Source organism: Pseudorca crassidens, chromosome 3 (assembly GCF_039906515.1).
Source record: "Pseudorca crassidens isolate mPseCra1 chromosome 3, mPseCra1.hap1, whole genome shotgun sequence".
Lineage (NCBI taxonomy): Eukaryota > Metazoa > Chordata > Mammalia > Artiodactyla > Delphinidae > Pseudorca > Pseudorca crassidens.
Genome location: NC_090298.1, coordinates 20,857,499 through 20,880,589, shown reverse-complemented (window position 1 = coordinate 20,880,589; position 23,091 = coordinate 20,857,499). Strand labels below are relative to the sequence as shown.

The 23,091-nt window shown below is 34.1% G+C and overlaps 1 protein-coding gene across 2 annotated transcripts in view; it reads left to right on the top strand.

The window, feature by feature from the left end:
• CDH10 (cadherin 10) overlaps positions 1 to 23,091 on the top strand; it is a 190,576-nt gene that overhangs the window by 713 nt on the left and 166,772 nt on the right. The gene's annotated exons all lie outside the window — the stretch shown is intronic.

The following is a 23,091-nucleotide window of genomic DNA, read 5'->3' as shown; positions in this document are numbered from 1 at the left end:
AATCCGTTGAAAAGAACATTGTTGCTATGAACTCTATCACCGAACATTACTTTGCATTCCATATGAATGGGTCCACTCTGCACTTATTTATAGTCGTAGTTCATTGTAAGTTCAATATAAGGAGAAATGACAGGCAGAAGACAGATGCCTTGAACCTGTCAATGGTCACTAAGCATCTACATAAATAAGATAGATTGGCATTTATCAGAAATAGAATAGGCATAATTCCTAGATTCGCATTTTGTATCTGAGTCAGAAGTATGAGAGGGGAAAGATGAAGAGGGGAGATTAAATGCATGTAGTCAGCAGTTGCAGTATTTATTGTCTCTGCTGCAATAAAATCCATATTTTATGTGGTGTAAAATTAATGCAGCACATTGCAAGACTAAATGCATGTCCCCAACAAGTAACTATTGATAGCCCTGTAAGTGTGGGAAAAAGCGGTAGTCTGAAAGTGTTTTTATGCCACTGCAATAAAAACCTACCATCTTATCATTAAAAAGGGGGGTCTACAGGTGCAGTCACAGGCAAACGTCATTTTAGAATTGACCTCTTGTCTTTTGCTTCCAAAAAGCAGATCTGTTTCCTATAATTGTTGTTCTTCATTCCAGTAAGAGCTTCTATTATCCAAAAGGGCACATGCATTACTCTCAGCTGTTTGGAGATGCATGCTTTTTTCTTGCTGTGTTTTTCTTGAAGGATCTATATTAAAAATAATCTGTCCCTCTGATGCTGACAACTGGTATACTTCAATATATATGTTAGTAGAGTTTCTCCCTCCACAGCATCCCCCTGTCTATCCTGCTTTAAAATGTGGCTACAAGAGCTTCTCTGTGGTGAATAACACTTGGCAAGAGTGTGCTCATTTTTTAGGTCTGGTATGGTGAGGATTTTTAATTAGTAGAACTTTCAGGAAAACATTATGTCATGGACAAGAGCTCTAGGTTCATTTTTAGTTAAAGCATGAAGAAAATAGGAAGAGGTCTGTGTCATAGGGAAATAGGTAAATGGTAAATTGCATAGATAATCTTCTTGCCCCCCTTCCCTGTAGCATAGTAAAGGTGGCACATACGTATTCAATGTGTAATGCATAAGGAAATAGTGGTTTATTAGTGGGCGGGTGTGGAGCAAAGGTGTTAGAAAGTGCACAAATCTAAGCAGAGTGTGTTTGTGGCTTAGGAACACATCAAATACAAATCCATTCTGATGATGAAAACAAAGAAATGCTTCTTTCATTTGCTTTCACTTTTTTTTTTTTGGATGTGTTTTTAAAGTGTGAGTCAACGTCTGCTTTCATTAAATCAGATACTTCTTTGGTTTCAAATACTTGCTGCTAACATATTGACTTCCCTTGTGAATGTGTATGCCTTCCCTGACTCCAATCAAAGCATAGAATTCCATACACTTAGACGCCTGAAAAAGAAAAAAAAAGAGAGAGAAAAAAAACCCCAGGGACGTAGGAGAGGCGCACATAACCTGTATGACATCCGTATGCACATGTATATGTGTGGTTAGATTGCTTGCTACCTGATTAATGCTTCAGGTGATATTCCTAGATGTTTATAGAACCTAGCTGTTTGTTGATAAGAACAGTACTATACAGGTATTGAATTTAATATTGTTCTGTTAGATTTTCACCTACACTAAGATTTTCTTAAAGAAAAAAGAAAAAAGGGATAGAAAATTGTTCTTCTGTTTAGCGAGATATGCATTTCTGGCACAATATTAAGAAAGTTAGTGTAGCTGAAAGAGGTATGCTTCTTTTCTTTTTTCTTTTCCCGTGTTGAAAAAGAGAATATTTGAAACTGAAAGGTTAATTCGAACATGTGTGAACCCTGTTCAGAGTCTAGGATGCGTTTTTTGGTCTTCATTTAATTTCACATATAAACAAATGACTCAGACAGAGTATGTATGATCTGGGAGTTTCTGGGCATATGACTTATTTCATATGTTTCTTAACCTACTTTGCAGCAAGTGATAGAACCAGTGCTCCTGGAATATGTTATTTTTATACCAAATCATTCCGCTAGGCTGCAGCACGGGAACAGCATTCGCTCTGACGATGCTGATTTAGCAGCAAAGTGAACAATATTTCTGTTAAATGTTATTATCAGAAATAGCATTGCAGAGTAAACAATTAGTACAAAGCGGGGCTGTAAAACCAACTACCTCTAGTCTAGCCCTTGGGTTTCAAAAGCATTGACCATAATATATTCTTATTTCTACCATGCAAATTACATTCTAATACTGTTGCCACACAGAAGTTCTCATAAAATACTGAAACAACAAAGTATTAAGTAGAGAAATAAAACTTATTTATGCCAGTCATAAGTAATTTTATACAGCTATTTGGTCTCCAGATTCCAGGTCTGTTTTTGAAAACTCTACTTCTGATTAAACTAAAGTATTATCTGGAATAGGGTTTCAGAAAAGTCACTTCACTAACCATATTATATTTAACAGTCATGCCTGAAATAGGCTGAAGTTAAAACCCAAGTAGCAAGAAAGGTGCCCTCATTCTTGTTAGGCTTATACTGAAAAATGGTGGCATAGATTAAGCCTTGTACTAGGTGTGTATAGTCCCTCTTATGAATATTTTGAAAAAATAATCAGAGTCCAAAGAATAGCATTATGAATTCATAGTTGAGAAATGAAAGTTAACATAAAAAAATCTTTTTCCTTTTCTTCACACTTAATTCGGACCAGTGAGTTTATGGAGAAAATTTTATTTTTTCATAATTGCAATAACCTAAAATATGCAGATAGAAAAAAAGTTCTGAATTTAAGCATTTTTAAATCTGCCTTTTTTTTTCTAATTAAAGCATTTGAATTATGTCTACAGAGCAGTGATATAACAATCCCTGCTTTTACCTCCAATAAGTTCCACACTCAGAATTACAGATTTTTTTTTATCACGCATCTGAATGAGAAAATTTCAAACAAGTCTACAAGGAATGCCTGTTTTCTAAGATAACAAAATCAGCTCAGGGTCACCTCTCTCCTCTTCCTTTCTTGTCCTAGAGCAGCTTCAGCTCACTTGATATTTTAGTATGAGACCGCAAGCCCTTTTATAATCCAGTTATGCTGTCTTTCTTAAGGGTATCTAACATGTGATGCCATTTTTGCCTTTGCCATACCTTCTTCGTCCAACTAACTCAAGAGGCAAACATTATAAGAAAATCATATCTATGACAATGAAAGTTGTAGATTTCTGGGAATGCATTATTGTAATGTAATATTGGCATTGATCGGTTAAAATAGTCTGAGTTTAAAAGAATGTTTCAGTATAACTTTTGATTAACTCTTTATTCTCAATGCAACTTCTCACGAAAAAGTAACTTGAATTTTTTAAAGAATAAAGGTACTTTGTTTTCACCAGTCTTTTTACTTTTTCTCTCTTGCAATGTATGTGAATTTCTCTATATCACTAAGAGACATTTGTTAAATATTACCTATTGGTGGTAATATTTAAAGAAAGGGATTTAAAGAAAGGGAAAACTGAAAATTGAGTAAGAACGAATAAAATAGAATTCCATTGTACTGCATTTTACGAAATAAAGTGTAGCGTTCCTTGAAAATAATGACTGTCTGTGGAAGGCTGAAGTACCTTCATATAGCAGTCCCTTATAGCAGAGGACATTATGTCTTTAGAGAGTTTGTCAGTAACATTATAAAGCACTTAACCAAACCATGTGATCTCAATTTGAAATCCACCCCGCCCCACCACCCCCCGCCCCTGCTTTGTTCTTTTTAGAAAGAAGCCTTGATACTACATACTCTATATGATGCAGAAATATAAAGTTAAATAACATTTCCACTTTCGGGGCAGGATTAAGCAATAGGCTATAAGGTATCATACAACAACATTGCTTCATAACAGGAAATTCAGTATTAATGACATGTCTAAACATTTCAGAGGCCTGCTGACCTTCCTCCCTTCCTCTACCGCCCCCCACCTCCTTCTCCCTCTCTCATTCCTTCTCCCTTCCTTTCTTCTCCTCTTCTTCATTTATGACAATCACAGACGTCTTTGAATGAGTTTTCTATTGTGCTTTTTTTATATTATCCTATATGAAATAATATTTCTGTAAATCTTGTGATGTTTATGGCCAGTATTCTATCATCTGCCACATTGTACATTGGATTGATTACATTATCCTTTGCATTACACCATAAAGTATATGAGAGTTCAGTTGACTAGAGCGTGTCCTTTCAAATGAAAGCAATTTTTATAAACATTGTAACACCTAGGCTTTTAAGGAATTGAAATTGGCACCAAAGTAGTTTACTGCACTAGCAAGCAAAGTATGGGAATTCAGCATTTATTAGTGAAATGACTTCTCCTAAGTATCAGAATGTGGATGCATAGGCATAAGTTATTATACTCAGTACATCAGTTATTGATTGGGAATCTTTGTTGATTTACTGGAACAGAGAATATTGAAATAGTTTGACAGAGCCCTGATTTTAAACATACATTAAACATAAATTGTGTGTTTTCAGAAAGCAGTCTTTCATTAGACTTGTTGACTCTTCTTCGTTGCAAAATACAGATATTACCAGTGTGTAATCTAAAAATGTAAACTGATTTAAAATGAGCTAACGTCTATTCTAGATATTGTAGAGTAAAGAATTACATTGCTCCTACCTTGCTTCCAGTTGAAAATTTGGGAAACAAAAACCGTAACAATAATCAAGTCAAGCAGAACATGTGGGGAATTTAAATAACCAATAAACTGAATAAAGTCAATGTTTTAACTTGGGTTATTCTGGTAATTCTCTACAATGTTCATATGGTAGTTATAAATACAAGAATTGAAGTTGAAATTTGGAAGAGTTAGATGAATAGATCAAGGGCAATCAACATATTTGCCTGGGTTATTGAGTGCATTTTTTGCATAATGCTAGTATCATAAGTTTCAAAAATGTGACTGATTCTCCTTTTTTATGTAACTCTACTCCTAATAAAATCAAGTTCAATCAATCCCATGTGAAAACCATGGTAACTTCTGGGATTTTTAAAAGTAAAGAATGTTTCCGTAATTCTTGGATCAGACTTCAAATTTAGATGAAGTACCATAATGTTTCTGGATAATTTGACTTCTAAGTACCAGCTTTAAACTAATAGCCTCACATATAGGTTGACTTGAAAGCATTTGAACTATCTGAGGGACTTTAATAGTTTTGTGTTTACCATGTAAATCTAAATTTAATTATTTTATTTAAAATATTTGCTTTAAATAGACCAAAAATTTTAAATTTTATTCCTTCAAACTCATTGGTTTCAATCTATTGCTAATAAAATAAAGACTGTGAATTACTAATCTTTTCATACCAACAGTGTGATATTTATTTGCTTTTGCAATGACATAAAAAGAAAAGGAACCATTAGAATAAAACCAAGTGTATATCAACTTATTTAATCAAATAAGCAGCAATTGAGTACACAATGACTAACCATAGCCTAGCAAAATATAATATTTTGTTTTACTTCTTTCTGAAGCCTTCTAAGTTGGGGGTTGTTCCTGCTCTGTAGTCTTGAACTGTATTTTGTCACCAGGGTGACTTTTTAATGTGTAGTGCACATTTATTCTGTCTGCATCTAGCTTCCTAAATTTGAATAAAATCCTTTCCCAGTGAGTAAGTACCTATGGAAAGTCTTGATTTCTTTATCCACTCCCTTCAACAAGGCTTCAGTGAGTCTTTTGGAGATTTGTTCAACATTGAATGCCAACCACAGGCAAATACTTAGAAACCCCTTCCCTTTCTCCTCTTCTTTTCCTTCTTCTTTTTTCCCCTGATTGAGTGAAGAACGGAGATTTATTATAGAATTTCTACATTTTAATTTACTGACCTAAAATTTCAACATTTTAACATACTGACCAAGGTTTTGGATGGATGCATCTGAAAGAGAACTACATTTTTCGAAGATTCTCTTCTGGCTACTGTGCCCTTTAAAATATGCCCTGATTTTTCAATATTTAACTAGATACTTCTACATAATCTTATCTTATTATCAATTTATAAAATGTCACTATCTTGGGAAGAGACACTAGTAAGTATTTTCAATACTAAAAAAAAAAGAAAAAAGACAAATACTGGGGAAATGAAATATCCCTAAAATCTAAGTTAAGAAAAATGGTTTCTTAGCTAGACTTATTTTCTTTGAGTTGGATTATCCTCCATAATTGAGTATGAAATCTGAACAAAGTAGGTGAAAAACATGTTTTCTATTTTAGGGCAAAGATATGTCAGTGTTAGGCATACAACCTCTGCTGGGCATCTAGACCCGTGGAGATGTGATGTTAGAGAAATGGTGACCACAGACTTGTCTTTGACTTCAGAGCAAAGACATTAATTCACCACTTTTTAGGTAGGGGTTGGATCAAACCAGTTTCTAGGTATGTCCAAGATGAACAAAGTATGAATGAGAAGAGCCGCGTCTTTTCTAGAAGCAAACTGAAACATTGAATATAAACCACTGCTCCCCCAAAATCCTTATGGAAATGTTCGGCTTTTAAAGGTGCTAATAAATTAAGATATGATAATGCAAAATTCACAATCATTGTGTTTTGATTTTAAGCTATCATGTATACCTACATATTTATTATTTTGCATGTGTTATATTTTTCGTTTGCTTTTTACTCAATAAATTTAAATGATCTCCTGGTATCTAAACAATCACTTGCTCAATTTTTTCTTAGCTTCTAATTAATTTTATTCATTTAGGGGGAGGTTCCTACGAGCCATTCCCTTAGTGCTACACCCAGAGATATAAGGATGTATCTAATATAAATTTTGTGCTTGAGAAGTGGTTTTAATGTGAGATATTCACAATTAAATATCATATGATTTATAATAGAAATATTAGTAGTTATGTTCTAAATATTTCAGTTATCCTGGAAAAGTATTAAATTAGCAGAATGTCATTGGACAGTTACCTATTCCTCTGCCTAACACAGATTCTTCGATTTTGATTTTCTATTATGTAAACTACCTAAGAAACTTCTCACTATCTTGTTTAATTAATTCTTTCATTTTTCTATTCACTGTTCTTTAAATGCCTGCCATGAGCCAGACACTGTGCAAACAGCCAGATACGAGAATGAAGGGGGAGAAAGACAAAACAAAACAAAAACCTTTTCTGCAGTGAGGCATTAAATAATTAATCACATTACTTTTTATTATATTCTAGTTTTGATTAATACAAGAACGATGAGTATCAGGTACTATTAAAATGAGTAACATGAGGTTCTAATTTCACCTATTTTCATAAGCTGTATTATTGTATTCAAGGCCACATGACATCTTTCAAGAACCTATCAAAATGAGTTAGCAGATTAGTTTAAGATGCATATTTATTCAGTCAGTGTTCAGTCAGTGGGGGCCCGAGGGTGGATTCTGAATTGGTGCTTCAGTTAGGAGCAGCCAAGGTGGTTGGTGATCCATGTTTGCACTTCACATGTGCAGTAACCGATTGTCATCCTGCAGCAAGGACTCAAATTTGAGACTAATATTCCAATCCCAAACGAGAAGCCTAAATGAAAAGCCTACATATCTGAAGACCAGGCAAATTCTATTGCTAAAAATTCTTAGGAACAGAAGCTTCCACACCCCAACAAGCAAAATATTCACTGCATAGAAGCCACTGAGTTTCAAACTTGGTCACTCCGTCAAAAAGTTTCTTCTATATAATATTATTTCGTGAGGATACCTGATAAAGGTCATGTTTAATAGGGAGATGACACAGAGATAAGGCTACATGCCAGAAGCACTGAGATTGCCTTTCTTAATAAATGTAGCGACTCTTACCGAAGTTTACTCACAAGGATGAAAGCATGGAAGGTGGCACCAAACTGGGTTCAAATGCTGTGTCACTTACCAAATATTTAATATTCCTGGTAGGTTTTTCATCTGTAAAATGGGGTTACATAATTGTACTTATATGATAGTGCAGTTGTCATGACTGAAAGAAACCGTAACTGTAAAGTACTAACAATTCTTGACGCACAATAGGTGTTCTAGTGCTACGTATTATTGTTATTGTCACCTTGGGGATTTTTTTTGGTATTATTATTTGTAAATTAATGTGACCTATGCTTTTTCATTAATATTGAGCGTGTTTTATTTTAACCATAGCATATGATGCAACTTGGGCTACCAAATTCAATTTGTATCATGTAATAATAATTTTGTGTTGAGATGACAACTACATGGTGTTTGAAGTCTGATTTTGTCACTAATTCTACTGCCAACATCATAAATTTCTCATTCCAAATTTTTTGTTTGTTTGTGAAAATGGGAGTTTGAACCAAATAATTTCCAAGGACACAGTTAGTTTATCTATTGTTCCAATTGGAAAGGGCTAATACAACCTATTATTGTAACTGGAAAGGACTCAATATATTACTGTTAAAATATAATCATTCCCTAACCATTGTGAAAATGTCAGTTGCGTAAAGCGAGAATGTAACCTGAAAACTTAAACTACATTCTCAGAATCACATATAGTTAATCACATGAACTAGGGAATTAATGGATTCAAATTTTGAAAATGATGTGAAAGACCTAAAAAGGGGACAGAGGAGGGAGAAAGCATTAGAAAGATGGACACTAAGTGTTGTGAGTTCTGTAAGCCACATAAACTCACTCAGGTGAAACATGAACCATTTCTGAATATACTGCAGTAATGGTTCCTTTCACAGATTCTCCTTCTTGAGGTCAGAGTAATGAAAATTGGAACAAGGATGATGAACAGAGTCAGTGCATTAACAGAAATAATCCCATCAAAGTTTTGATACCTATAAATCTCAAGAATAGTTCTGCCATCTGTATTACAAGCTGAAAGGTCAGTGGGTCAGAAAGTCTCTATTACAAGCTGAAAGACTAGGTCCAAGAAACCGTCTGATGGAGACAGAATCTGCTGCAAAATGTGAAAATTTTAACAGGTTTTACTTAGATAGTTCATTTTTTCATTCTTCACATTTAAGATAATATGAAAATCAATGAAAAATCACTGTTTCTGTTTTTTTCTGCCTTTTTGTGGCTCTATTTATATGGTATATTAAAAAACATCTGGAATGAATTCTATGGAATTACGTAAAGTCTATAAATTCCTTTCTTTTTAAAACTTCATTTTAAAAATCCAGAATTATATCACATTTTTTTATTTTCTAGTTTTATTTATAATTCCAGACTCATTAATATATTTGTTTTAGAAATTTAAACATATTAAACATATTTAAAGAATAAACTTAGCCGTTTATCTTACCCACCCACATGTAGAGGTGAGGTGAGTCATAATAGAGACTACTAATCCTAGCCAACAAATATAATTTTGTGAACATAGTGAAGATAATTCTCATTTTTGGTCATAGCTATATATTTACATTTATTATCTATTTAATTATTTACTATTTAATCAAAGTCACAGTCTTCTTCATAACGTGTTTATTAATGCTATGATCATTTGATAATACTTTTTTTGTCATGGCTTCACTATAGTTTTGGCTAAGCGATTTAACTTTATGGCTGATTGATTAGAATGGCTAATTTAAAATATTCTAATAATAATATATACTTCATTTTACTTGACTTTCTAAAGGCATGTACTTTTAGAATTAGACCTCCCGAGGGCTAAAAATTAGTCATGCTTTCTCTTTAGTTTTAAAATTCTTTAATTATGCTAGAGAAAAAGTTCATTCACTCGCATATATATTTACTTTCATTTAACTGGGAATCAAGTGAGAATAAAATTGTGTGAAACTACAGGAGAAATTAATTTTGAAACCTAAGTAAATGAAACGTTGAATAAGTATGCAGATTAAATCACTTCCTTTCAAAATCCATCAAATTCTTCAAGGTTTTCAACCATTTAATGTGTTGTTTTGAAAGTCTGCATTTTAAAATAATATAAATTCGACTCCAAAACTTAATCAGAAGGTTGAAATGAGTTTATGTTTCTGAGGTATTGACCCATTTATAGGGTAAATTGCTGCTAATATTTCTGGTAAAATTCTATTCGACAAGAGGTAAAACATACTTAGGTGTTTGGCGCCCCCTTGTGGCCATCATATAGTATATTAGGGAAAACTCCAGTTTCTTTTCCAACTGAACGCTGCACTTGGGAGCAATGAAACCAATGTGAACTTATATTAAGGGTTATACAATGGCATTACAGATGGTTCATGTTTAATATTTACATGTCTATATGAATTATAAAAATATTGTTTTTCAAAAATCTAAACAAAATATTTTAAACAGCACTTTTCAGGCAAGATATAATTTCTAAACCAAAATATACTTTTACTGTGCAGCTGCAAGTCAACACTAATGACTCCTTAAACATTTAATGTTCTCAAAGCAAAATTCCTTCCAGTATCCTCTAGTGTGCAGCACAAAGAAACCCGGGGCTGCGTTATTGTGATTTTTGCATTTTGTAAAACTTAAATGTAAATATGCAGCCTGCATGAAAAGCATGAAACGACTGCCAGTAACCCCTGGTCATTGAATGTGTTTTTCAGGGGGCTCACTGGAAATTCAGAGAGACAAATTGTTTGCTTTCATTTTTTTCGTAAATATTCGAGTAATTTATAATTTGCATAGTGTAATATACATATTCACCAAATGTCTCTTTTACTAAGTTTTTTGTAACCTAACAACACACTTTCATGAGAGTAGGTCCCATTGTTTACTTCTCTTACAATTTTACCAGGAAGTACCTGCATTTAAAAATAAAACAATACTATTATTTTCTTGAAACCAAAAATAAGACTTCTAGATTTTTAAATCCAGAACCCTCACTGATTTCTTATATGTTTTTCTTCCTCATTATCTAGTTCATTATCTGAGCGTAAAAATAAAGAAATTTTGATCAGAATGAATTTTCTTTGTACATCACCCATAGCAATAGATGAGCAAAAGAAGTTCTCTAATTTATTGCTCTATCTATAGCTCTTTCTCTCTATCTCTACCTACCTACCTATTAGGATGGCACACTTATGTTACCATCCTAAAATATTACCATTCATCATCATTATCATTAAAACCTGAGTAAGACTTCAGTTCCAAGACTGGACATGAAAATGCCTAGTCATACTTACAGGCTTCAGTGTCAACAGTTCCTGAACTGCCTGTCTTTGGGGCACTGGGATGATTAATTTTAAAAGAATGGAACTTAATGGGAACTGAAGACAAATTTATAAAATAACAAAAAGTCTTGTGAAGATTATCTGTATGTTCTGTGTTAAAGCCCTGAGTTTCCCATCTTTATAAAGCAAATCATTTTCTCTCTGTTCTGAACTTGCCAGGCTGGCTCTTGAGGTAAAACAGGTGGTCAGAGCACGTCATTTCTCATGCACAGCCCAACAGTCTCACTGAAAACGAAGATTACTTTGCTTCCCATTAAACCATGTTCCCTCTGTCAACAAAAGTGCTTCTATTCTAAGAGATATTACTATTGATTTGCCTTTATTCTCAAAAGACTGATAGGGTTTTCATTCTATGCAGTGGTGCACACTGTGTAATTTAAACAAATATGTAAAGTATATATTTCAACTCCAAAAGGGAGACAGAAATTGAAATGGTGTATTTAAGAGGTTAGAAATGTTTAAAATTTAGAAGAAGCCTTGTAATGATGTCATATTCACATTTAGTGCTATTGCTTAAGGCAAAGTCTCTTTTTTTGCAGAATGAATGGTAAACAGATAATCATAGATATTGAAAGAAACATATAGAAATCTCTCCTCTGGTGAGTAAAACCAAGAAATAACTCAAGACACTCTTACCTAGAAATTTCTATTTCCTTCTCAATTTTAGTCTAAAACGTAGCATACCTATTTGCCCAAGATAATTTAACTTCAAGTGATAAGGGAGATTTCCATAATTAACCATCATCCTAAGACCATTATTAAACTTCTTAAAAATTTCTTCACTGTCCTAGAGCTAAAAATGCATTGTCTCTAATCTTAACTCTCCACCCCCAAATATGCTTATTTGATAAATCCTTTTAATTCTAACTGTATAACAAATATAAAATTGGTCTTTTTAAAATTTCAACTCAATACTACAGAAGAGATTAAAATTACATCTTTCCTTCACAGTTCAATCATGTTTTAGAGTTCTTAATATATATTATAGAATTTGCTAGGAACTTGAGATACAGTTGTAGATAATATGGTCCCTTCCTCAATGAAATGAAAATATAGTAGGAAAGAGCAACATTTAAAGGTAAATACATTGGAAATTAGTGTTTTGCTTGTAGGATGAATGAAATTTTAGGGGAATGTAGGTGGGAGAACATGGCAATTTAATCCTGGGGGAGCTGAAGGGGGGCTTGAAAGGTGAGTGTTATTTCATTGGTTATTAAGAGATGAAATTAATGAAATAAGAAACAGCTTTCTGCACATCCAAAATCCTCCTAGCTGATCTTCTCTCTTTCCCCTCTAACCCTTCCTAAAATATATTTTTCTTAATTTATTTTTTCATATAATTATTCATTCAGTAATACTTACCGATTTTCCATTATGGAGAAGGCAGTATGTTAGGGACCATGATGTGATGGAAAATAAGTCATATTCAAACTTTTAAACCTCGAATGCCTTCTGGTGTTTTACAGGAGACAATCAAAACAGAAGTTAAAATATAGTCTGATAATTGCAAGGAACAGTGTCAGCACAGGGTACTATGACGTTAAAGATGTGGGCATATGCCAATGTTTTAGTCCAAGAACGGACTCCTTCAGGGATGAAATTAAAGCTAAACCCTTAAAGCTGTGACACTTTGTGTCACTCATACACTCAAAGATTTTTCTGCACAAGTCCATTTTGAGAGATATTGCTACATAGTGGTAAATTGTTCTCCAGAGTTGGGCAGATCTACATAGAGTATTACTTCTGTCACCAAGGAGTTTGGGAATCTTGGCCAAGATGTTTAATCTAGCTAAGCCTCAGTGTCTTGTCTGGAAGATGAGATAATATGGCTACTTCTTAAACCTGCTGAAAGGATTAAATGAAACTATACTTATAAAGCACTTAGTAGAATTGTTTTTGTTTTGTAATTAATAGATTCCTAATAAATATTCCCAGCATTATTACTCCTTGTGGGTAAAATCCAAATTCTTTAACCTAATATGATCTAATTCTTCCTTCTTCTTTTAAATCATTGTAAATCCCTCTGCCCAAACCCCTGTAATTTGCCTCTTAGTAAAGACAAGTTCACCAGCTCTCAGTTTCAGGTGAATTGTCCTTACTTTGTGTATTATTTTATTATTATTATTTTTTTATCTCTCTAGCTTGTTTATATTGGTCACTTTGCCCCTAGACTCTGCCTGGTAAAACTCATACTACTCAGGTAGGCTTCAAAAGTTATTTTTTCCTTAAGTTGTTCCTTGCATTCTCCTGCTAAAAGGGTTCTTTAGCTTTGGAAAACTCACAACGTTTTATTCATACCTCTCTTTACCATGAGTAATCATCTGCCTTGAATTTTTTTGTGTGTTTGTCTTATTTCTTTTTTTAATATATAATTACTTTCTTAAAACCAGGATCATGTTGATTTTTATCTACAACTCCAGCACTTAGCTCAGTAACTCCCACATAGTAGCAGATGTGTGATAAGGAAATGCATGCGTCAGATAAGTACAACATATATTATGGTTTACATTTTATAGACATATTACCATAGAATAATTGAAAGATTAAACAACTGTTAAAAACACAAAAGGCATCTTCCTTTTCACTAGATAATATTCTGGATCTGTCCTTTACCCTAAAGCAATTTTCTTTTTTACAAATACAAACTCTAAAGCAGCTTTTTTCTCATCCTGATTGATTGATTGACTGATTATTATCTTATTCGTTTAGCATTCACAATTGGCCCACCCCAGACCTACTTTATCAGAATTTTTGGAGTTATGGTATGGCCATACATATTTTATTTTATTTATTTATTTTTTATGGAAGTATAGTTAATTTACAATGTGTTAGTTTCAGGTGTACAGCAAAGTGATTCAGTTATATGGCATATATATATACACACACACATATTGATATATATGTGTGTGTGTGTATATATATATTCTTTTCAGATTCTTTTCCCTTGTAAGTTATTACAAAATATTAAATATAGTTCCCTGTGCTATACAGTAGATCCTTGTTGGTTATCTATTTTATATATAGTAATGTGTATCTGTTAATCCCAAACTCCTAATTTATCCTCCCTCTTTTCCCCTTTGGTAACCGTAAGTTTGTTTTCTATGTCTATGGGTCTATTATTGTTTTGCATGTAAGTTCATTTGTGTCTTTTTTTTTTTATATTCCACATATAAGCCATATCATATGATATTTGCCTTTGTCTGGCTTATTTGACTTAGTATGATAATCTCTAGGTCCATCCATGTTGCTGCAAATGGCATTATTTCATTCTTTTTTTATGGCTAATATTCCATTATACATATATACCACATCTTCCTTACCCATTCATCTGTTGATGGACATTTAGGTTGCTTCCATGTCTTGGCTATTGTAAATGGTGCTGCAGTGAACATTGGAGTGCATATATCTTTTTGAATTATGGTTTTCTCTTTATACGTGCCCAGGAGTGGGATTGCAGGATCTTATGGTAGCTCTATTTTTGGTTTTATAAGGAACCTCCATACTGTTATCCATAGTGGCTGTACCAATTTACATTCCTACCAACAGTGTAGGAAGGTTCCTTTTTCTCCACACCCTCTCCAGCATTAACTATTTGTAGACTTTTTGATGAAGGCCATTCTGACCAGTGTGAGGTGATACCTCATTGTAGTTTTGATTTGCATTTCTTTAATAATTAACAATGTTGAGCTATACCACAAAGCTACAGTAATCAAAATAGTATGGTACTGGCACAGAAACAAATATGGATCAATGGAACAGGATAGAAAGCCCGGAAATAAACACACATACCTAGGTCAATTAATTTACAACAAAGGTGGCAAGAATATACTATGGTGAGAAGACAGTCTCTTCCATAAGTGGTGCTAGGAAAACTGAACAGCTACATGTAAAAGAATGAAATTAGAACATTCTCTAATACCATACACAAAAATAAACTCAAAATGGATTAAAGACCTAAATGTAAGACCAGATAGTATAAAACTCTTAGAGGAAAACGTAGGCAGAACACTCTTTGACATAAATCACAACAATATCTTTTTAGATCTGTGTCCTAGAGTAATGGAAATAAAAATAAACAAATGGGACCTAATTAAACTTAAAAGCTTTTGCATGGCGAAGGAAACCATAAACAAAAAGAAATGACAACCTATAGAATGAGAGAAAATATTTGCAAATGATGCGACCGACAAGGGATTGATCTCTAAAATATACCAAGAGTTCATACAGCTCAATATGAAGAAAACAAACAACCCAATCAAAAAATGGGCAGACGATCTAAATAGACATTTCTCCAAAGAAGACATACAGATGGCCGAGAGGCACATGAAAATATGCTCAACATCACTAATTATTAAAGGAATGGCTGTATATATTTAAAATTTTTTCCTGGGTTATTTGAATGTGCACATCAGATAAATAACTGTAACTAGAAATTACTATGCTGTTTTCAATGTCTGAACCCACAAATGGATTCTAAAATCAATTTTAAAAGGAAAGTTTCATAAATACATTTAAAATTTATTTTTTTGAAGGCAGGTACATTAAAGGGAACATTACTCATTTTGAAATATGCATATTTTTAGGTTATTCTTTTTTTGAGTCTTGCTTTATAGCCATTTATTGGTTTAAGCACATATGTACAGAGCTTCATGTTGTACACTAAGATGAGTATAATAGAACAAGTAAGAAACATTATGTTATTGAGAAGCAAAATAGCACAGGCTGTGGTATGTAGTTAAGCATTAAAATGACTCTAAACCAGTAAGTATTAGGATTCATTAGTATACGTCAGAAAGCTGAAGTCATGAGGGAGATGAAATTGTTACTTGACCTTGGCTTGGAGGATACACAGAGTGTATGCAAGGGGCAGGTATTCCAGAACTTATATCACTGTGAGCAGAGACAGGAATGAACATGGGTATTTGGTTGGTCACTAAGGAACCAAGCTGGGTTTATGCTGAGAAAGCTATGTTTATGAAGAAACTTGAATACTAAGGGTTTTAGACATGATTAAAAAGTTCATAAAAAGGTACTATTTTAAAAGTCCATTTAAAAATTCTTATTTTACCCCGAACTCATTGGGATGAATAAGGTTAAAAAAAAGAATCAACCATTATTCTTAGCATTTTATATGCCTCCAATGGTGGGGTTAATGTAAATCCAAATGCTTCAAAGTCAACCCCAAACTCTTGTCTCCCCGAGGTACCAACCTGAGAGTGCCAATGGAATTATCCTAATAAATACCATGTCTGATTCTGCCCATTCTCCATCCCTAGCAATTTTCTTACATGTGCTTTCAAATACATATATGCTGTGAGTTACCATTTGATATCTGCCATTTTCCTCCACTTCATATATAGTTCCTCAAGGTTGATTTCTGTCTAGCATTTTCTCCCATCAATGAAAGTATAATTTTCTCTGGTCTGTGCATGGTCATAGTGTTCTGGTGTCCAAAGCTATTAAAACTACTGATGGTCACACTAATGAATTAGCATCTTTGATGTATCAGATCGTTTTGTTTAAATTCTCCTTTAGTATAAGCTCATTTGTGTGACTGGGGGTTATTTATTTCAAATTCTGTTTTGTTTTTTTCCTGAGAAGACAACTTGCTCTTAATCTCATAGCTAGTTATTGGCAAAATACGAAGTAGAACTTATGTCCTAAAACTCCCTTTCCTGTGTTATTATTACAATGTTATAGGAATAATCAAAGCTTTCCTTACTGTAAAATGAAAACTCAGACAATATTAACGTCATGACTTTTTTTTTATAATTAACTGAGATAATACATGAAATATGCTAGTGCTGTGTGGTGTACAGTACATACTCTTAATATGATAATTAAAGCTATCATTTTGCTTTCACTAATAGTGATTATTTGTAAGAGATGTTAGTTATGTTATTACAAAGTTTTAAGCAAATGATTATTGATAATACACATAATAAAGGTAACTATCATTTATTGAGAGCTTGTTAAGTGCTAGACGTTATACAGAATGATTTGTCCAGTATTTCTTTTAATCATCATGTTAAAGGAAATGGGTAATATTATTGTCTCCATTTTATAAATGAGAGAACTGAGGCACAGAGAGGTTAGATAACTTTCACAAATCACAAAGCTAGTGAGAGACCCAGAATGCATACTCTGATAATATTGTCCCTGCCCTTCTGTTCCTAACCTTTACCCCATATTTATGTAAGTCATATGTGCATTCCTGAGAGGAGATGTAGCATCTATTTATTTCTACTCCTGTTTTCCTTTTTATAAAATTTCTACTTATTAATGACTTATTTTTATTATTTCTTTATCAATGAGATAACATTGGCCTAAAAAATAAGTAGGATTTTAGGATGTAAAAGTACAACAAATGTGCCATATTTTAAGCCCTATTCTAGTAACATGCACAATTGAGTTGTCAAAATTTGTGAATGATGAAGAAAGACTTGCCTTGTAGGTAGGAAAAGGTTCACTAAAACAACTTAAAAACTTAAAGTAACCATAACTTACAAAGTAGCCATAAATTCCTCAGTGGACTTCGTATCATTCTCTTAGTGTTATGTAGTAGTTTTTTTTTTTTCTTAATGCTCCCTGTTGGAGAAATAAATATATAATGCTATTTTTGAAGTACATAAGATATTTTTCAAGTATACATAGGAAAATAGTCACAATGATTGCTTCTGGGAACAGAAGTAAGGGATTCATGTGTCGACAGAGAACCATTTTCATTGTATACGCATAATTTCGTTAGAAAGTATTATCATAAATATGGATTAATTTTTGAAAAAAAATTTAATTTTAAAAAAGCTTGTCACTCATCATGACTCCTATTGAGCATATGAAAAATGAAAGATTCCAAACTCTTAAACTTGTCTTCATAGCATAAGATGACCCACTCATTGTCCCTTTATATAAAGGAAAAAAAACCAACAACTAACAAGTCCTTGTATATGCAGACACACTACTCACTGAGTTTTAGTAAACTGAGTAATTATTATGAGAAAAACACTCAATAACATTTCTTTCCCACGTGGCTCTAATCATAAGAAGGATTCTATATTTTTTAAAAAGTTCATGTTGAGGTTGTGACAATGCCCAGTTTTTCTCAAACCTGATTCAGGTTGTATGAATTTGAAAGCTGTGCGCTTTCATATGATAATGTGAATATACTTCACATAGTCATATATTTAAGGTGAATAGCTATCTTGTAACAAGTAACTCTCATGTTATTTCAGGATCCACTTTTCTATTGTGATCATTGTTGCTTTCATACCACCTTTAGGTTTCTGCAAAAAGAACAGAGGTGGCAATATTTTATATCTTATAGGTTTTTGCCAAATGAGCTTCAAATGATGTTGCAATGAATTATGTGAACTATTTGAAAATTTTGCCACCTAGAGAAAAGTGAACCAAGAGTTTACTTTGCTCTATGTGTATTAATCTCTAAAGAATTTTCATTTTAATTCTTGGTGCCATATTCACACTTATCAAGCACTTAGTTTTGGTGAACCAAAAGAATCTGTTACATAAAATTAACATTAATTTGAATGCTATTAGTTTTGAGATTTTTGCTTGCAGATATTACTTTTTATGTTGTATTATAGGCACAAATATTTATCATTTTACAATATATATATATAAGCTCTTATGCTTAGTTTATACATGTTCCAATAACATTATTCTGCAAGTCATTCACATCAATGAAGCAGCAGCTATCATAAGAGAACACAATTCAACATAAACGCCCATGATAAATTTGAGGTGATCTTTCAGTACTTAGTAAAAATGTTGCAGTTAAAACATTACTGAGGGAGAGTAATACATAATGATGGTATTTTATTCTAAAGCTAAGATTAACGTTTTAAAATGCGATGGACATCATGATGTGAGAGAAGATAGATCCCTAAAACCAAAAGACTAAGATGCTTCGAAACAAACCTCTCTGTGTACCAAAATCTAGAATGCCTCTCTGGCTGAGATAGCCTTTGGTACGTTTTCATGTTTGTGAATTTGTGAATATATATAACCCCATTTTCATAATGCTCATTTGGAAGTTTTACCCTGACTGCAGGAAATTAATTTATTCAACAGCCATTGGGTCCTTGTTATGTGTAGAGCATGGCACCTCATCAACTCTTGCTACTTAGCCCATGTTACCAAGACACCTGGTTCTTTAATTTCAGTCTGAAAATATTCAAACTCAATCCCTTCAGATATAACTACAGAACAAGGAGAGCCCTGTACTTTGGCAAAGATAAAAGCAGTATTAATGGTATATTGGGCCACTTCACTTGAATAGTCTAGCATTGATTTATTGTATGTTTTTTTTTTTTTTTTTTTTTTTTTTTTTTGCGGTACGCGGGCCTCTCCCTGTTGCGGCCTCTCCCGTTGTGGAGCACAGGCTCCCGACGCGCAGGCTCAGCGGCCATGGCTCACGGGCGCAGCCGCTCCGCGGCATGTGGAATCTTCCCGGACCGGGGCACGAACCCGTGTCCCCTGCATCGGTAGGTGGACTCCCAACCACTGCGCCGCCAGGGAAGCCCTACTGTATGTTTTTTATCTAAAGCTTTTATGAACCTATTGTATTCTCAGCCTGTGTTACTGCCATGAGCGGTCCACCTAATAAATAAAGTACTATGGCACTTCGCATTATTTGTCCTAAATTTATCTCTTTTAAACTTCAAAGAGTGCCCTCAGACCCGGTATAATTGAAGTGTGTGGAGAACTTGGCTCTCACACTATCCACCTTCTTCATGATTTAATAGATGTCAGAGTTTCCAGACTGAAAATTGTGTGGTGATTAATATGGAAATACCAATGCAATTTCGTGTACTGACATAGGAACCTCATACCTCTGTGACCACCTCATCATAGCTGACGTTAAATGTCTCAGAGAATTTATGTTTTCCTCCCCCTTTGTTTATGTTGTTTACTCACAATTTGATTAAACAATTTTCAGCAATATTTGATATTTTTTATTGATCCATTTAAATATTGTTGAAGCAGTGGGAAAAAATCCATATGTAAGATAGACTAAAATCTATTACCTTATGGAGTTTACATTCTAGAGAGGGGATCAGACAATAAAAATCTAAATAACAGAAATATTTAATATGGCTAGCTGTAATAAGTGCTATGGAGGAAACAATGCAGAGAAGGTGGTGTTATCGGTCCAAAAGTGATTTATTTCTCAAAACAGGACGCTGCTTCTTTATGTTGGATTTTGGCCCTTACTATACTTTGGAGCACCTAGTGAGCCCCCCAAAAAATGGTTGCTGTGTGGTTATCTGTCTATGTCCCATTTTTTCCCTTCAACTTGTTGCTGTACTTTGATAGTGAACAAATGTTACAGAAATGTATTTCTTAGGAAGAAAAGGGAGAGAGAAATTTCATTCTCACTAGATGAGGTACAGTTCAGAAAAAAATAGTTTTGAGTGATACATTTTTCATTTTCATCATTGATACAGTTGACAGTTGTGTGAAGGAAAAAAAAAAAGACATGAGACAAATCTCTAAAAGCACATATGCGGTTATTTAAAAGTACAGCTCACCCTGCAATAGCATTTGGAATTCAGCGTTGCCTTCTGCTTGCTTTGTTGCTGATAGCTTTCCTTTTCTGCGAGGTAAGAGGTACTCTGACCAGAGGGTTGTTTCTTCTCATAAATATTTTTGTTCACATGATGCTTTAAACGCTGTTGAAAAACTCCTGCCAGACCTACAAATCTCCCTGTTTGGGGTTTTCTGATTCTCTATTGCTAACTTTGCATTATTTTCCATTCACGTAGCTCTGAGGTGATTGAAAAGAGAGATTTTCTCTAATTGTTTAAATTATTTCTGATTTGAAAGAAATATCCTACTATAAGGATGCACATCACAACGAGGGTTCTCTTTTAAAATTTGTTATGCAATTTACGCGTTTTGAACTGTCACTGCACATTTGTTCTGTTGTATATTGTTATTACCTTTTCTCCTCATTGCATGCCATATTTTATATGCAATCATCAGACACTTTCATGCTCAAGTGGTCGTTAGCTGTGCGCTCTCCAGCTGTTCAAAACTGTTAAATAAAACTAGTCCACCCATCGGGAGTGTGCCTGACTGGCTTCCCTGCATCTTTAGGAACCGCTGGCTTGGAGCTGGCTGTGAATGAACACTGACGCTGCCCTGAGCCCGTCGCTCTATTTCCCAGTCCTATACCTGCTTCCTGTGTGACACAAAGGAAAGGCGAAATAATACTCATTTCTGGCAGAGGCATAACCATTTTCTTTTCTTCTTCTTTTCCATACACTTGGCGATAAGCATAGCACTCTTTGAAGCTATCTCACATTTTTTATGGCCTAGAAAGTGCCAGAACTAAGGTCAAATATGTAAGTCACTTAACTCTATTTGTCTCAGAATCCTCTTTTAGAAATTAGAGAATTGAACTGGATGATTTGTTTTTTTCTGAGTTCTACAAAATGAAATGATTCCAAGCAAATATTTTATTTTAAGAATATATGGGTAAAATATAAACCTGACTTTAGAAGGTTTTTTCCCTAACTACCTGTATTTTTATTTCTTTGTCATTAAAATACATGAAGCAGTGTTCGGTGTCTCATAAATATTGAGAGATACCATACTGCCACCTCCATAAATGCCTCTTCTGTCTTAGAACTTTTAAGTCCTGGGGACCTGGAGAGGAGTAAGACAGAGTCTGTATCCAAAAGTTGATATTATTGGATTTAAAGTACATCATGATTATTACTGTCAAGACTGGCAAAGGTTTGAAATGGTGATCAATTCTCTACTCAGAAGCTAGAGTGATTTGGCTAAAGCACATATCTGATTCTGCACATTCTCATCCATCCTAATGTATTCCAAATTTTGCACCTGACTGGAACAGATCCTTTAGTATCAACAGAGCTAATGAATCTGATGTAGCTTAGCTAGGAGAATGTCTCTTCTGCCCTCATACTCCTATCCGCTCCCTCCTGGCAAATTCTCACAGCCCCTTTATGATGAATATCTCCTTGACCCACTCTGTGTACTCTTGCCCACAACATCCAGAAACCGAAGAAACTGGGTCACTGATCATTCACCAAATCAAGTGAATATGTTTTGTCAAAGGTCATCTGTGACTCCTGAGTTTGAGTTTGTGCCGACTTTTTCTGGAGTCTTCCTCCTGACCGAATAACCTTCAGATAGATCTAAATACCCTTCAAATAGGTCTCCTTGTTTCTGTGCTTGCCCTACCTCAACCCGTTCTCAGCCCAAGGAAATGAGATTATTCTGTGCAAATATCTCAGTTGGTGTAAAAGCCAAAGACTTTGCAAGAGCTGGCGAGGCTTCTCTATCTTCTGGTTCCCATTCCCTCTTCAACCTCATCTCTTTCTGCTTTCCCAAGGCTCTCATCACTTCTGCCAGCCTGGTTTCTAGCTAATCATCTAACTTTCTATCATGTTCCTGCTTTAGGTGAAGCCTTTGCATTTTGATGTTTCTCCTGCAGGAAAATATTTCCGTATACACCTATACACATACACTTAACATGTATGCCTCCTTTCCCTCGGGTCTTTACTCAAACATGACCCTTCAGGAAGGCTTTCTCTGACTTCCCTAATTCAAGTAGAAATCCTTCAGCACTCCCTGTGCCATTTTCCAGTTTTGGTGTTTCTTAAGCACTTCCCACACTCAACATACCAATATTTTACTTATTCCATATGTTTATTGTTGATATCCTCCCAATGAAATCAGACTTCTTGCTGACAGTGAATTTGCTTGTTTTGTTTCTGTTGTGTTATTTACTTATTGTGCTTATTGTTTAAGTCCTTCCAATAAATTGTAAACTCAGTGCTGGCCCAGAATACTGTTTGATTTATTTAGCTCTGTGTCCTCTTAATCCATATGCATTGGTTGAATGCTTAAATAAACGAACAGATATGGGGGTTCTGTTTTGTTTCTAGATGGC